Source organism: Xyrauchen texanus, chromosome 19 (assembly GCF_025860055.1).
Source record: "Xyrauchen texanus isolate HMW12.3.18 chromosome 19, RBS_HiC_50CHRs, whole genome shotgun sequence".
Taxonomy (NCBI): Eukaryota; Metazoa; Chordata; class Actinopteri; order Cypriniformes; family Catostomidae; genus Xyrauchen; species Xyrauchen texanus.
In genome coordinates, this window is record NC_068294.1 from 32,476,431 (window position 1) to 32,493,832 (window position 17,402).

At 37.7% G+C, this 17,402-nt stretch overlaps 1 protein-coding gene across 3 annotated transcripts in view; it reads left to right on the plus strand.

Annotated features, from left to right (window-relative positions):
- Positions 1-681: 681 nt before the first annotated feature.
- LOC127660054 (mothers against decapentaplegic homolog 5) overlaps positions 682-17,402 on the plus strand; it is a 28,777-nt gene continuing 12,056 nt past the window's right edge. For all 3 annotated transcript variants that reach the window (XM_052150112.1, XM_052150115.1, XM_052150113.1), the window contains exon 1: positions 682-814. The gene's annotated coding sequence lies outside the window, so the exon portion shown is untranslated. The remainder of the gene's footprint in view (positions 815-17,402) is intronic.

Below are 17,402 nucleotides of genomic sequence, written 5' to 3' on the forward strand. Positions count from 1 at the left end.
CTCCTTTAGATATGCAAACATTTTCAAATCCCCAGTTTACATATTTCTGATGACCAGTGTCGTAGCTAGTGGGGTGAAAGGTGGTAAAGATTCAAGGGGCCCAAATGTACAGGGGGTCCCACAAAAAATTCTAAACTTTATTTTTTTAATAGGAAAGGGGTCCAGAGAAATATACAATCAGGGGGCTCGGATTACCTTGCTACAGCCCTGCTGATGATTACCAGTTATGAGATGTCAAGGGTACAAAATAGTAAAATAGACAATAGGATATTTAAATGACTGCAATAGAGAACCAATAATTATTTGAGGCCCAAATAGCAAGTTGGAACGAATGAACCCTAATAATACATAAGCTTGAACACTTACATAATGCAATTAAATACAATAAGTTATTTTAAAGAGTTAATTAAAACACTATAACTTTACAATAACTTTCACCTTCATTAGGGTCGTCTGATCTAATTAGAACAGGCATTTTACTCTCATTAAATGTTTTTTTAGCATTATCCATCATCCAACAAAAACACACAATACCTGTCCTATACTCTATTTATAATTTCCTTTTGATCATCTCGAGTGCTTTAGCTAGCACGGAGCTCCACACACTTCGAGTGGAGCTGGGGAGGAAGAAAAGTGGTATGTTGTCAAATGGGCGGATGGATATGCAATAATGTGCTTCGCCTCCAGTCTGTTTGACGCCAGGACTGGGGACAGAGACGAGGGAATGAGAGGCAGAAAAAAGGAAAAATCTTCTTCATGTCGGTGTCTGTAAAACAGGGCAAAGGTGGAGAGACGCTACACCATTTCATGAAAGGTATGTAATCTAATGTTAATACACCTTGTCGATAAAAACGATTAAGCGTTCAGTTACCAACTTTATTCCTGCAGGTATGGTGGTTTTTCCATTGTAAAAGTTTCCTTGCTGTGTTTTTCCTTTTTGTTCAAACGAGGTGAGGAAAACACGTGAAATCGTATCTACATTTTTAAAAATAAGGTTGCAAGTTGCTTAAATCCAGTCAGCTATTTTATGTTGTGGTTTATTATTTGAGTTAAATTGATGAAAAACAGCAACAGAAACCCACAAACTGGAAATCTAAACGGCTAGCTCGTTACGTAGCACTCCGCTACATAATCATACTTACGTATATGTGTATGTATGTATGTATGTATGTATGTATGTATGTATGTATACATAAATGTGATACCGTACGGATTTTTGAAAAGTATACAAACGGGCAATTTTGTCAAAAGTAACTGAACTATTGGGGTTTTAATTGAGTGTTTTCAATCTGAACTCTCTGACTCAGTCCCGCAAAGTTGCGGCTAGTTTAGCTTAGCCTCAGTCGTTTATTGAGCTAATAACGTGAGTATTTAACTTCAAAACCCCTCACAGTTGCCACATAACCTTACGAGGAGGAAATAAAGCAGGGTATACTTTTAAAAGTAATTCGTGAGCAGTTGAAGTGACGGTTCATTACATTCTTGTGAGGAGAGATGTGCGTGTTGTGGCGTGTCTTACTGGCTCTGTCTCAATAATACTGCGTGAGCTTTCCACCTATACAGCCTTTTTGGACATTATTGTCTTAAAAACCCAGTGTACTGTTTTGGTTCAAGCATTCTAGCGCAAATGATGCCTTAAAATGTGGTACAGCATACTATGTGAGTCTGTGTAGTCTTCAGTAACACTGATGTAAACTAGAGGTCAACCAATAGTGGATTTTGCCCATAGCGATAACTGAGGTGGTGGGGAAATCTGGCAACCGAATAATCGGCAATAGCTTTTTGAATCTTTATATAATGTCAAAGAAAATTGATTTTCTCTTTACTATGATGGGTAAAGACAAAGAATCCAAAATGAATACATTTCCAAATGCAGTTTTTTGTTCAACCAAAATCCCAATAACAACCAGAAAATAATGAAAATTTGGGGCATAACACTGGACTTTTAGGTATAAACAAGTCCAAACCAAATTTTTTTGAAGTGACGGAATGGATTTTAACCACTTGAAACCACAGTCACAGATTTTTGCTTATCAACCATCATCTTCCATCTGAGAGGTACATTTTATGTTTTCACATCATATCGGACCTCATCATCAAGCATTTCATATGGTGTCATGAGCTTTTCTCATCTCTCTTAATGCAGTCTGGAAAATATTTATGGTGACCTGCTCAAAGTTAGTGGGTGAGATCTGAGCACCCTTGAAACAGTTGCAGATGGCTGTGCTTGTAGAAAAGATGTGAAGATGGAAATGTTAGAGATTAGATGGTTTTTGTTTAAATACTGGTCATATGCTCTGAGACTGTTGTTTACACTCTTGCTGTTTTTGTAGAGCGTTACTGAAACTTGTCTATGCAGTGCAATGTCAATATCTCGATCGTGAGTTTAAAAAAAAGACAGATTTTTCATTTTTAGCAGAATTTTGGGCGGCACCTTGAGCTCTGATTGGTTAGCGTTGCCAGAGCATGTGGTCCAAAGTCCAGACCAAAGAACAGAGAGAAACATGGCTTCAAAGTTGCATATTGATGTCTGGCTTCAATTCGACAAAATGGATGCAAATACAATTCAATGCAAGATGTGCAGCACCAAGCGGTCACACAAATGTACCACAAGTACAATGCGTTATCATCTAGTATTTGTACATAAAATGTCTTGCGATACCAGAGAGGCAACTCAGACGAGCATCGCATCTTTTACCGTCAGACAGAAATGCAACGTAGCCCCAGAAACAACAACAGCAGAAAGTACCTGAACACAAACTTATCCAGTACATTGGATCTAAGACACAAACATCTGAAGTTTCTTGAGACAGAGCTTCTGAGTAAAGGAGCATCTGAAACAGCTTTACAACATGGTTACAAATTCTGTCACACCCATACAAAGTGACTCTCAGTCTGATCGAGCAGCAATTACGGCACTGAACACACTTTTTGGTGAGGATTACAGCGCGAGTGATTTTTATTCGCGTGACAACAAAATATAAAGTTACTTCAGTGAGCCATGAATCTCCGTAAACCAGGATCATTTTCTGTGGTGGAAGGTAAATGAGAGTCGGTTTACAAAGCTAAGCATTGTACTTCGCTGTTCCTGCATCATCTATTCCAGCAGAGCACGTTTTTTCCACCGCCGGCCTAATTGTGAATAGATAGGATCTAACTTTTAAATTAGAAGTTGGCTTATAAACACCGGTTTGGGCCAGTTTGTGCTGTCTTTTGACATGTTTCAGGTGTTGTTGTAGATAAGAATCAATGTTTTTGGTTTTAGGTGGAGCATTGTCATTTAAAAAATTGGTTGAAATTTGACAGAAATCTTTCTATCTGCAGTGGTTGTTTGGATTGCAATTCTATTATCTTGCATACCACCTCCTTTTTGCAATAGCACAATTTGTTTCTATTGAGAGTCTCTGGATATCTGCCAATGTATATAACATGCCACACGCGAATGTCCACATCTGTTGTCAGTCTTGAGCTATGAACTGATCCTGAAAAATATTGATTGAAGTCAGTGTAATGCAGCAATTACACAGTTTGAAACATCGTTTTGTCCTAATTTTGTTTTGTATTCGACTCTGTGAGAACAATGGGGTGGTAATTGTTAATGTGCAACATAAAGAGGGGCTATCCCTATTTGTGTCGATGATGTAAGGCTTCAGGGATGGATAGACTGGATGGTGTCAAGCAATTAAACCGTCCCCCTCTGAACAACTGCACCTTTGTCATGGATGGGTGTGACGGGTCCCCTCCTTTTGTTATGGAAAAGATAAATTGTCTTGATTGTGGCTTTGTAGGAAAACATTTTTTTCTTGTTAGGTCTGGAAATTTTGCTCAGCAATTTATGTAGCTATCACTTTTGCTCAGGCAGCTATTGAAATCATCTTCTGAACATGCTTGAGCTGAATAGTAAGGCTATTCTCTTGTTTAGTTGCATCTATCATGCTTCTAAATGTTTTCTGTCACTGAAATGTTTGATGGCTCTTTTAGTCTGGTCATTATGCTTGTAATTTGATTTCAGAGATAATGCATGGGTTGAAGCTCGCATTAGTCGCAGTTTGCAACTGCATGACCATCCTTTTAATTAATTGATTCGGTAGGGAATAAAAGCACCTCTTTCTTGGTCTAGAGCTCTATTTGTGTCAATAGTGTGGCTCCATAATGATTTAGAAAGCTTCTTTCAATGATTTAAAAAGCATCTGATAAACATTTTTCAAATGACTCTGAATGTTTCACATATAATCTTTGAAATAAAGCAGCACGAAGATCCATGTTTCCTTATAATCTTGTTGTGGTGTAGTGCCTTTGTTATTTTCTGTATTTGCTATGAAGCAGATTACACTCTCTCACTGTCATATTACTCTCACATCAAACAATTTCTCTAGGGACCATATGAAATCCGTTTTGTTTTTCCTAATTCTGTTCCCTGAATTCCGTGTTTTAAAGGCTTAATATAATTTTTTTTTAATCAAATGATTTCTTAGAACTTTTTTTAACATTCAACTGCATTATGTTTTAAATAAAATAAATCGTTTCTATACAGGTCCTCACAGCAGAATCAGAAACACAACATTGGAGCTATTTCTATATATATTCAAATAGGCTACAATGCTGTACAGTGCATCACAGTATTGATTAAATCATTGAAAACTTTTATTCAGTACAAAAACAGTCTCTTGCTTGTGTAATTATTATTGATTTGTTATTTTTTCAATTATTATTTGCCTATTAGGCTACTGCTTAGAATATTACATTTTACTATACAGTAGTTTCTGTAGCAGTTTCTTGAATTTAACACATTTAGGTCAATTGAGATTTTTAATCTTGGCGGGAGCTTTTATTTTGGATTGATGCCCTTTCAGTTTCTGTGTTTTTTGACTATAGCTTCTCATTTCCGGAAAAGCAGTTCGCCATATGGCTTAATGTGCTTAAACTACAAAAGGCTGAAATTGAATTTTATAAATATAAGTCTGCATGTGCTGTGCACTCTAAAGCCCTGTTCACAACACAAATGATATTGCGGCTTTGTTTCACTCGAGTCTGTGATGTGTCGTTTAGGGCTGGGATAAATGATTATTTTTTAAACGATTAATCTAGCGATTATTTTTTCGATGCATCCATTTATCTAACGATTCATTTTTTCCAGTCCGATTCGATTTCGATTCGATTAATCGACTTGTGACAACACCGGTAATACCGGTTTCATCGGGGGTGGGGGTGTATAAAATGTAAAAAAAAAAATAAATTGCCGGGAGTTTGATTGACTGGCGATCTGATCAATCAATCATAATACTCCATTTTTGTCCGACAAAGTAGTCAGGAGAGAGAAGATTAACGTCGGTGGATTTGAATAATGGATTGTAGGATACCGTACTGACGCTCTTTCCGTGGTTAAAACAACAGTCCTTCTGATGTAGGCTACATTCATGTTTAGCCTATTTGATGCTATAAATTAACCAAGGAAAAGATGATCGGTTCACAAGCAGCTTTAACTGAGGCAATCTGTCACGACACGTTAAATAGCCACAAAATAGTAGGCCTGTTTATGGTTTAATTTTCTTTGAATGACCAAATTTGAAAGTTGAGACTTTATTAAATGTTACTTGCTTGGTCCTGTCTGTCAGCGCGTTGTCAGTGTCCTCTATGTATTTTTCACGACATTCATAGCTATAAGCGCATTATTAATAGCTATAAGCGAAAACTTTTGGTGTCGACAACGTATTATAGCCTACTTCATCATCGAGTGCAAAGTGGGGAGTTGAAAAAAAACTTACGGTGCTCTGTCATCTGCAGCTGCAACCGGGTGGCACCTCTTAAGGTGCTGGTGCATTGCCGTGGTGCTAGAATGGAAGGCCATCTCCATTTTGCAAAGACGACATATCACGGAATTGTTTCCTTTTAAATGAAAGAATTCCCATACTTTAGAGGAACGAGTGCATGCCGCCTTGCACTTCTGATAGTCTGAGGAGCCACTCGTGTTGCTACTACTTGCCGGCGCCGCCATCTTTGTTTTGGGTCCGACGAATCGACGCGCATATTTTGCGCCGATGTATCCCAGCCCTAGTGTCGTTGGTTGGGTGTTTCTACTGCTGTCACTTTAATGTTACAGGTGGACTGCACATCTAGCCTTTGTAGCTTTGGAATGTCTAAATACTGAATTATACTGACAGTTCTGCTGCTTATAAAAATTAAAATTTAGCAGGGAAGAGTGTTTTTATACGGTTGCAGCAGTGCTCAATGCATCATATCAGGAACATGATGAATGATCTTTCAATTAATTAATGAAACTAACTGCTGACACAGTTTTCTATACATTTTTATTTGGCCATACATTTACATTTATGCATTTGGCAGACGCTTTTATCCAAAGCGACTTACAGTGCAATTATTACAGGGACAATCCCCCCGGAACAACCTGGAGTTAAGTGCCTTGCTCAAGGGCACAATGGTGGTGGCTGTGGGGTTCGAACCAGCGACCTTCTGATTAACAGCCCTGTGCTTTAGCCACTACGCCACCACCACAACATACAGGGCTCCAGACTGCGAATGTGACCAAAAATAACTGATTGTGACAATAATTTAAAATGTAGTCCTTTGGCAACAGTCAGGTTGTGTGTGTTCATATGCGGTTTCGTCAGATATCATCTTGTGAGTTATTGAATACATCTTTTGAGTGCGCACCAGTTAGGGCTGGGTATCTTTAAAAAAAATTAGATACCGATATCCTGACTTTGATACCGGTTCCTAAATGATACTTTTTCTATACCAATTTTATGAAATCCATTTTAACAAGATTACAAACATTACACATTTAGCATCGATTTAGCTAGCTATTTATAACCATACATCCAAACAATATCTAACATTACGTAGGTCCAAGTTTATAGGACTGTCACCGTGCACCGAAACATACACAAGCATGTACCACTACAAGTTAGCTGATTTAGTTTTTTGGTTTGTTTGCTAAACATTAACCATACCTATCGGAATCCCAGTCATAGCGGCGCTGCATTCATCAGTAGTTTTGAAGGAAGCTCTGTGGCAGGAGGTTGCTGAGAGGATGACTGCACCGGCTCGGTCTTCTTGCAGTCGAAGACGGATCAGCTTTCTGCTCTTAAGTTTATTCCGTGCACTGTCAAGTGCTTCATCAGATTGGTCGTGTTGCCGGTCTTGGCAGCAATTATCTTGTTGTAAATATTGCATTGTGCGCTGTTGACATCGAGCCAGGTGAAATGTAGCCACACTTTTGTTCTTCTCCACATCTTTTACATTTATAGGGGTTGGGACGCATACACACAGCCTCACGTGTGAGCCACGTCTCTTGGCATAACCAGGGTAAACGGTAAAGGGTAAGTGTTTTTCCTTGATGCCTTAACAGCCAATCACAGGCACTTTTAGATTTGGGCACATCTAGCATGCTACATGCTTATCACTGACGTTGACGAGATTAACCAGTTGGGTATTGAAATATGGTACAGAGCGTTAAGACATTTTTTGATACTCAGTTGTTTAGAGGCAATTCGGGAGGTGCCTAAAATGTATCGGACTCGATTAAATAAATTTTGAAAGGCGTGTGTGAACATTTATGAGATGAAAGGGAATGCAAACTTATCTTTTGAACTATATATATACTGTTTCTTAAACCTTCGATGAATGGGTTATCAGCTGACTTTTCTTTGGCTTTCTATCTTGTTTCTGAACGGCAATCTAAATTGAGAAAATCTGTGATTTGACTTCTAAAAACAGCCAATTGGCTACTTAATGTTTCCGTTTAGGAACCAATGGCTCCCAAGTAATTTTTTTAGTCTGGAGCCCTGCCATATCCATGTATGTGGTTGCAGACAAATTATATAGAACAGTGAAACAGAAACTTTTAACTTCTCCGAGTTGCCATTACTCCAGTATCTCGCACACTCAATGCCTGGAGACAACTGACGTGAGCTCAACTGTCTTCAGATGATCAGAGACTATTTATCCTTAAAAGGGACTTTGCTTGTGATGCAGTGTTGTCAGTATATGAGCGGCCAGCTTCACAAATTAATAGTGAAGCACCCCGGCATGTTCAGACTGTTTATTTATTTAATTAAACGCAGCCTTTTGTGGTTTAGTCATCACAATAGGATATATCACAATTTTAATTGGATTGATTGCATTCATACATTCATTTTATCCCAAATGTCAAATTCCATGACATTTTGCATGTTATAGTTGATTCTTCTATTCCGTCTGTGTGTTCCGCTATTCTGTCTGTGTTTTCTGCATTGCTGAAACTATAGGGCCCTTTTTCTCTTTTCTGTTTAAAAACAAATGTCTCCTAGCCATGAAATAAGACCTTTTAGTTTATACTTGGCTATACACAGAGTAAATGCTTTAAATGGGAGGCTTTCTGTGACTCTTAGAAAAATCAATATTGTTAATGCTTTCTCTGCTCTCATTTAGTATAGAGGCAGGATGGAGATGGGGAACAGGGAAGTGTGTGTTTGTGTACTGAGCTTTTATATTGCTGATCTGAGTCTTGAACTTCCTATTGTTAAAGCATGGCTATCATCAGTCCCAAAGCAATAAAGGTTGAGTGAGGTTGTTACAAGCTGTTTGCCTGTTTCTGCTGATAAAGAATATATATATATTTTTTTTTAGACCTCTTGTTGCACATACTAACAGGGAGATTGGGTGAGTTTAAACACTGGTTTGATTTTTATGTTTACAGTCAGAACGTTTGCATGTGCAGTTATAATAAAGCTACAGCTGGTATCTGATAGTCAATCTATCTGTCTGTCCAAGTATACAGGTGAAGTCAGAAGTTTACATACACTTCGGTTGAAGCCAACCACTCCACCGATTTCATATTAGCAAACTATAGTTTGGCAAATTGTTTAGGACATCTTCTTTTTGCGTGACACAAGTAATTTTGTTTACAGACAGATTGTTTCACTTTTAATTGACTATCACAGTTCCAGTGGTTCAGAAGTTTACATACACCAAGTTAACTGTGCCTTTTAAGCAGCTTGGAAAATTCAAAAAAATTATGTCAAGCCTTTCGGCAATTAGCTTCTAATAGGCTAATTGAAGTCAATTGGAGGTATTCCTGTTAGGGCTGCCCCCCACCAAAGATTTTCTTAGTTGACTAGTAGCAGTTAATTTTAGCCATTATTCGACTAGTTGCACGTTTATGATATTCATTTAATTACATGAATATATTTGGGGGGGGGGGGGCATCAGAAAATGGTTTGAGTTCCAGGGCTGAGAAGGAATGTTATAAGATTGCTAACACTGTTCTACATTACAGAGAAATACTAAACCGTAATAATGAGCCTTTAAAATATAAGTTTTACAAGCGCATGTATGGAGGACTAAACATGCAAAAATAATAAATAAATACATAAATAAATGTAATAATAAGAAAATAAATAAAGGATAAATGTCTTGATAAAACAAAAATAATTCGTTTTTAATGAAAGTTATTCCTGAATTTATTTTTGTATGAATTTTTTCCTTTATTATTTTCTCATTTTATTTTTATTCTTTAAAAAAAATGTATTCTTTCTTTTTTTATTATTTATTATTATTTATTTATGCATTCATTTTTTTTTTATACTTATTTATTCCCATCATGTATTTATTTCTATATTTTAAATATTCCCACATGTATTTATTTTTGTATTTATTCTTACATTTCTGTCTCTTGTATGATAATGATGTGGGCGGGTCCTGCTCACCATTGGCTTATTATAGATTGAAGCGTGTGCTCGATTACTCTTGACTTGTTTTTATGTGATGTTAGGTCATAGCCATAGCGTGTAAATTATAGCTATTTGTGGGGCTAAAAACATAAGAGCTTTAGTCAAGCCAAGATTTATTGGTTATACTACAATCACAAAATAAATGGGGAGCTGTTTCTTCAACAGATCCACAAAATGAGCAAGATTCATAAATGATATGATTTAACCTTGTCCTTTTCTTTTTTTTCTGTGTATATAACTTCATATTTTGATGTCTGCAATCCATAATATTGTTTTCTGTTGTTATGATTGTTCATTGTAAAAGATACAACCATGCTTTATTTCACTGATCGTTTATGCATGTATATAAATCTACAGCTGACTCTTCACATATATCTAGAGAGTTGCGCGACATGCGAATGAAGTCGATAATCACGCATCAAATAACTGTTTCATTTAGAGTAGAGGTGCTTAGTGATGTTTTAGGAGAGCTGTATGCCGGTATGAATGTAGAAGCACATCCTGGATTGTTAAACTCTCTGCAAAACGTTTCCCTGCATATTCTAAATCTGTGCGAGTCAGGGGGTGCTGAGGTGGGACGTCCATCTCTTCCCGATAATACTATTGAGCTCTCGACCAATGATGCACTGGAGCTCCGCAAGGACCGCCTCCCTCATTTACATGTTGCACACAGAAAAGTAAAAATAAATACATGTATAAATAAATAAATATATATGGGAATATATAAATATGGAAATACATATATGTGGGAATATATAAATATAAAAATAAATTAACACATAAATAAAAAAATATGCAAAATAAATGAATAAATAATTAAAAGCTAAAAAGAATAAAAATAAATTAAAAATAAATAAAGGAATAAAGTCATACAATAATAAATTCAGGAATAAATTTTATTAAAAACTAATTATATTTGTTTTATCAAGACATTTATTCCTTTATTTATTTTTGGATTATTACATTTATTCATTTATTATTTATGCACGTTTAGTCCTCCATACGCATGCACAAAGCAAGTTGCACTGACTCCGGCTGTAGCGTTAATGATACTGAATGTGTCGGAAAAAACAGCATGGAGACTGCCTGAACATTAAGTTAATTTATAAAGATAAAGGCACAATAGGATTGTGCTGACAGATGATGATGATTTCGGGGATCGACGATGGTCAGAGTGATCACCAATAGCTGATGCCTTTGACGATGTCAAGATGATATTTGGCTTGTTTACCCATATATTAAATTATTATTATTAGGCTATTATTGTCAAATTAATATAACAAATAATTTGCTAGTATGACAGACACACGCTTCAAGAAACACTTTATTAATTTATTAAGAACAGATGACCGAAAAGCAGTCTATGCACATGTATGACATGCTGATATGGAGGTATGCAGTCTCGTGGAACAGGCGCATGTAAAAGGTTCTCACTCTTTGTCTTCCGATTTTTTTTATTTAGAATTTTTTTTTTTGCAAGCAAAGTATCGTCTACTTGTAATGCAAATTACCTCAGACATCTCAGCTCAGATGGTGCTTTTAGTTCAGTTCGCTTTATTTCCACAAAGCAGTTAATTGTAAACGCAACTCTGCAGCCTATATATCTGTGATTAAAACACAAAATAATACATAAACACGTTTACATTTCCGGCGATTTCAACCATGTGAATCTCAAGACAGTGCTCCATAATTTCCATCAGTATGTGGACTTGGTAACGAGTTGGGCGAACACGCTTGATCTTGTTTAACATCCCAGGCTACTCAGACCACATCTCTGTTATGATAATTCCAGCATACAGACCGCTCGTCAGATGCACAAAACTGCTCCAGAAGCAGGTGAACACCTGGCCAGCAGGAGCCATCTCTGCTCTTCAGGACTGTTGAGTGTACTGACTGGCACGTTCAGGGAGGCTGCAATATATGGCGACTCTACCAACTTGGAGGAATACACAGCATCAGTGACCAGCTCCTCCCAACGATCAGATGCGCTGAATGACTTCTACGCTCAGTTTGACCCACAGAACGACGTGGTGGCGAGGAAGACCACCCCTCCTCCCAACGACCAGGTGCTCTGTCTTACCACGGCTGATGTGAGGAAAACTCTACGTAGAGTCAACCCACGGAAGGCTGGTGGACCAGACAACATTCCTGACAGGGTGATCAGAGGATGTGCAGTAGGGATGCACCGAAATGAAAATTCTGGGCCGAAACCGAAAATCCAGGATGCACTTGGCCGAAAACCGAAACCGAAATTTTTACCTATTTAAAAAAAAAAAAAAATGTTGTGTATAATTGTATTAATGTTATACTTTTTCATTAATTTCATGAATTTAATTAATCTGAATTGAAAAACTACAAACCAATAAAATAAATCACACTTTTATTGAAAGTAGCACAACAAAATTGGACAAAAAATATATTAAAACTATATTAAATATTCTTCTTCTTTCAGTTCTGTAAAAATCTAATTTTACAGATTTTATTAACAGTTATCCAAATAATGTAAAGTTTTAGAAAACTATTATATGCAAAACAACAGTCAAGTAATGAACTTAGCTAACATCTTTCAAAAAGTTTAAATATGCAACAGTAATTTTAATTAAAACAACAGGCAGAACACAGAATGGTCTCTATTCCACTGATCTATATATATCTATAATATATAATTATATATATAGATCAGTGCTCTATTCTGTTTATGTAAACGTATGTACACTTTAAGTGAAAATGATTGTGCAAAACAACAGTAATTGAACTAAATCCAACCTCAACTGTAAACGACAGATGTATCCTCAAGTGAAGAACAAGTGTAATGTAATTGCTACACATCATATTGGACCGCTTTCTATTTAAGTACAAGTGACAGGTTTCTCTTCAAGAACAAAAGTTGCTAAACGTTCTGACAGTCTCTCCTGTCAGAAAGCTCATCAAGAACATGAGATGCTGCACTGAACAGTCTCTCACTCTCTGTGCTGGTGCTTGGGCAGATAAATACCTGTGCGCAATCCGCGCAAGCAAAGGAAAGCGGTGTTTGTTTATGCGCCCGTAGTCAAGGGGATTGTCGCTTCTGGCGTAGTTCAGCTATACGTCTCAAGTTGTGTTGTAGCTGCGCTAGTTGTGACATTTTCCTGTAGAATCTCTTGCTGTATTCTGTATATATATATATATATATATATATATATATATATATATATATATATATATATATATATATATATATATATATATATATCTATATCTTGAAAGTTCTGCTGAATAAACACTGCAGATCGCAAATTTGATGTCCTTATCAGAAACTTTGAAGAATGTCCACACCGCTGACATGATCGCCTTTGTTTGGTAGCGCTGTGATAAGGGCTAGATCGATCCAGATTGAAATCTGAGCTCTGAGGGCGGGCGAGGAGGTATATATTTTCGGCCTTTTTTCTCTTTCGGCCGAAAACCGAAAGTGCTGAAAGTGCCATTTTCGGCCGAAAATTTTCGGCGGCCGAAATTTCGGTGCATCCCTAATGTGCAGACCAGCTGGCAGATGTTCTTACCGACATCTTCAACATCTCTCTGAGCAGCGCCGTCGTTCCAACGTGCTTCAAGGCCAGCACCATCGTCCCCATGCTAAAGTCTTCAGTGTCCTGCCTCAACGACTACCGTCCCGTCGCACTCACACCAATCATCATGAAGTGCTTCGAGAGGCTCGTCATGAGGCACATTAAGACCCAGCCGCCCCCTCACTATACCCACTGCAGTTTTGCGTATTGTCCCAACCGTTCAACAGACGACGCCGTCGCCACCACCATCTGGCCCTCACCCACCTAGATAAAAAGGACTCCTATGTTCGAATGATGTTCATAGACTTCAGCTCAGCATTCAACACAATCATTCCTCAGCACCTGATTGGAAAGTTGAACCTGCTGGGCCTGGACACCTCCCTCTGCAATTGGATCCTGGACTTCCTGACTGGGAGACCTCAGTCAGTCCGGATCGGGAACAGCATCTCCACCACCACCACCACAAAGAGCACCAAATTCCTTGGTGTTCACCTGGCGGAGAACCTCACCTGGTCCCTCAAAACCTGCTCTATTGCCAAGAAAGCCCAGCAGCATCTCTAATTTCTTCGAAGGCTGAGGAAAGCACATCTCCCACCCCCCATCCTCACTACATTCTATAGAGGGACTTCTGAGAGCATCCGGAGCAGCTGCATCACTGCCTGGTTTGGGACCTCCAAAGGAGGAGGCCTGAAATGAAATCCTAAAAATCTTAATTTCTGTTTTGATGAAGAAAGTAACTTTGATGGCCTGAGGGGGAGTAAATTATCAGCAAATTTTCATTTTTGGGTGAACTACTCCTTTCAGTAATCCATAAGACTCCAGTGGTCAAATTCATGGATATAAGTGTGTGTGTGAGAAACAGGTCAGTTTTTAAGTCCATTGAAATGCATTAATGCATTCATTATATTTGGAGCATGCTGAGACGTAGGTGGCAGTTTCTAGATGAAAACATCAGGCAGGTTTGGTTGCTGTTGAGATGACAAGGGTCTGCTACCTGTTACAGCCTGGGTGGGTTGATCTGGATGGTGTCTTGGCATATGCAGATCAAGGTTTATTATGGCAGTACCGCAGTCACTTTAGTTTTACAGGATTTTGCAGAGTCATGTCTAACGAGCGACAGCCCGGTTTTGGTAACAAGCCAAAATTCTCCATATTTTAGTTTAACAGGCAAAGGGGAAGAGCCTCTCAGCCATCTTTCATTAACCTTCTCATTTAAAAAAAAACAAGTGTCATTTAAAAGCTTGGAATAGAATATATCTAGTTCCAACTTTATGCTAATGTAAGTGTTTTATCTTAAGTTCCACATCTCAATGAATTGTGAGGTACACTGCCTAGCAAAAAAATATTTCTTTGGACTGCTTTTAGCTTTGATTACGGTACTCATTCGTTGTGGCATTGTTTCGACAACCTTATGCAACGTCACATTTATTTCTGTCCAGAGTTGCTTTAATGTTTGGCCGAGATCTTGTATTGATGGATGGGAGAGTCGAGCCACTCCATAAAGTCTTCTCTAGTACATCCCAAAGACTTTCAATGGGGTTAAGGTCAGGACTCTATGGTGGCCAATTCATGTGTGAAAACTATTCCTCATGCTCTCTGAACCACTTATTCACAATTTGACTATGATGAATCTTGGCATTGTTGTTCTGGAATATGCCCATGCCATCAGGAAAGAAAAAAATCCATTGATGGGATAACCTGATCATTCAGAACCATCAGATAGTCAGCCGTCTTCATTTTCTTAACGTTGCTGAGTCTAGACCTGACCAATTAAAGCAACCCCAGATCATAAAACTGCCTCCAGAGGCTTGAATAATGGGCACTATGCATGATTGGTGCATCGCTTCATGCGCTTCACTACTTACCCATCGCTTTGGATTAGGGTAAATCTGGACTCATCAGACCACATGACCTTTTTCCATTGCTCCACAGTCCAATATTTATGCTCCCTCACAAATTGAAGTTGTTCTTTCTGATTAACCTCACTAACATGTGGCTTTCTTTTGGCCACACAGCTGTTTAGTGCCAATCCTGTAAATTGTTGTTGCATTGTGCATGTGTAAATGCTCTATGATAATTAGATTAAGCTTATCGATGGTCGATTAATCAGTTTCATCACAAATAATTTTAGTAATCATGCCAGCAGATAGAGAAAAGACTATACAGGTATCTACTGCTGGAGGGCACAGTGGCAGTCTTGATGAACTGTCATTTTTCTCGAATGGATTTTATTAATTAAGGGAGAAGCTACAAACAGTTTAGTAGTATTTTAAAAAAAAAAAACTAAACTTGTGCTATATTTGCAACCTAAACAATAATTTCTGTCTTCTACATTATAATTGTCCAAAATACAGAAGTAGCAGGCGTTTAAATAAAGTGTTAATTTGTATTTGTGCTAATAGTTGAATACATAAATACATCTCATCTGAATGCAGTCTAGTTGCAAGTTATAATATTTCGACACAGCCGAAGCTCAAAACGGATTCTAAAATTTCACAGTCAGAGATGGTCGGAACTCCATGCAGCCACTGTGCAACACTTCATTGGAAATGTATTATTTCCGGACTATCGTCTGTTTTTCGGATGCAGTGAAAATGTGGCTTCAGAATAAAAAATGCAGACATGTTTCACTTCCTTGCTTCTAAAGATGGAGCAGGCTCCATGGAGTGTTTCTCTATAGATAAACATTACATTTACTGCATAAACCTTTATAGTGTGTTAAAGTACAACATGACGACAAGGATTGTTGACCCACTGGTCTGCCTGTATCAACTACACAATCTCATCAGTTCTCATCTGGAAAGCAGGCAGGTACATTCACATAATCTCAACGTCACCAGTGTAGAGCTATGTTATAAATTTTATTCACACAGCATGTTATTATTTTACTTAATTTCAAATAAAATATTAAGGTCTGATCGTTCTACAAAGTAAAGTTTTAACTGTATCTTCTATACAAGTTTATTATTATTAACGGTAGCCTAATACATTAACAGTAAACAATTAATTTCGGTTGGTCAATCTAATATCTAATTTTATATTAATAAAGTTTTGATTAAAGAAAAATATGCGTCTTGTATTTTTTGAGTTTCAAGCGGTACACCATTTAGTTTATTATTGTTAATGATTAATAGATTTCATTGCGTGAACAATCGTCGATTTAAAAGAATAGTTCACCCAAAAAGGAAAATTCTCTCATGACTGACTCACCTTTAAGCCATCCCAGATGTATATGTCGTCTTCAGCAGAACCGAAATGAAGATTTTTATTAGCACATTTCAGCTCATTTTTAGACATTCATTGATCAACTGGGGTTACTTTTATGCTGTCTAAATATGCCTTTTGGACCGTCAAACAGCCAGCAGCCTGATGGCACCCATTCACTTGCATTGTATGTACAAACAGAGCTGAAATGTTTATTAAAATCTTCATTTTGGTTCTGCTGAAGAAGGAAAGACATAGCCTATACATCTGGAATGGCTTGAAGGTGAGTAAATCATGAGAATTTAAATTTTTGGATGAACTATTACTTTAAGAAAATATCTTAAAATTTGCAAACCTATCCAATACACTATACTGATCCAATGTTCTCATGTAAAGGATGGAACTGTTTTGATAGGACAGGCAGCATTGTGGACAGTCAGAGTGGCAAGTGATTTGAATAGTAACATTGTCCTTAGGCCTGATGTTTGGCAACTGAAGAGGTCAAGGGGAAGGGATGTGGCTACAGGAAGTGGCTCTCGGAGGTCTGATATCCTTTTTGTCCTGGTTATATGTACAAATTTTTCAACGGCTGTGCTGTGCTCCTCTTGTTCTCACCCCGGGAGCTCCCTGGGTGGGGCAGTGGGAGGCTGTTGCTTACAGATCCAACACAATGGTAGATGGGTGCATCCTAACATCTACAAGACCTCAGATGTGCATGTAAGTGTGTGGTTTTTAAAGCTGTCATAGGGGGCTAGGTTTTTTTGCACACATCCTTTGGATAAGACTCTTGCCGTCTATTTTTTTTAGATGCCTGTAATTGTCTTTGCGGTAAAGATGGGCTGATTCTGTAATTTGAATATTTTGTTACTTGTTACAAAACTCTTTAATAGACTAATTGTGTTGTCCATCTTAACCTGTCATT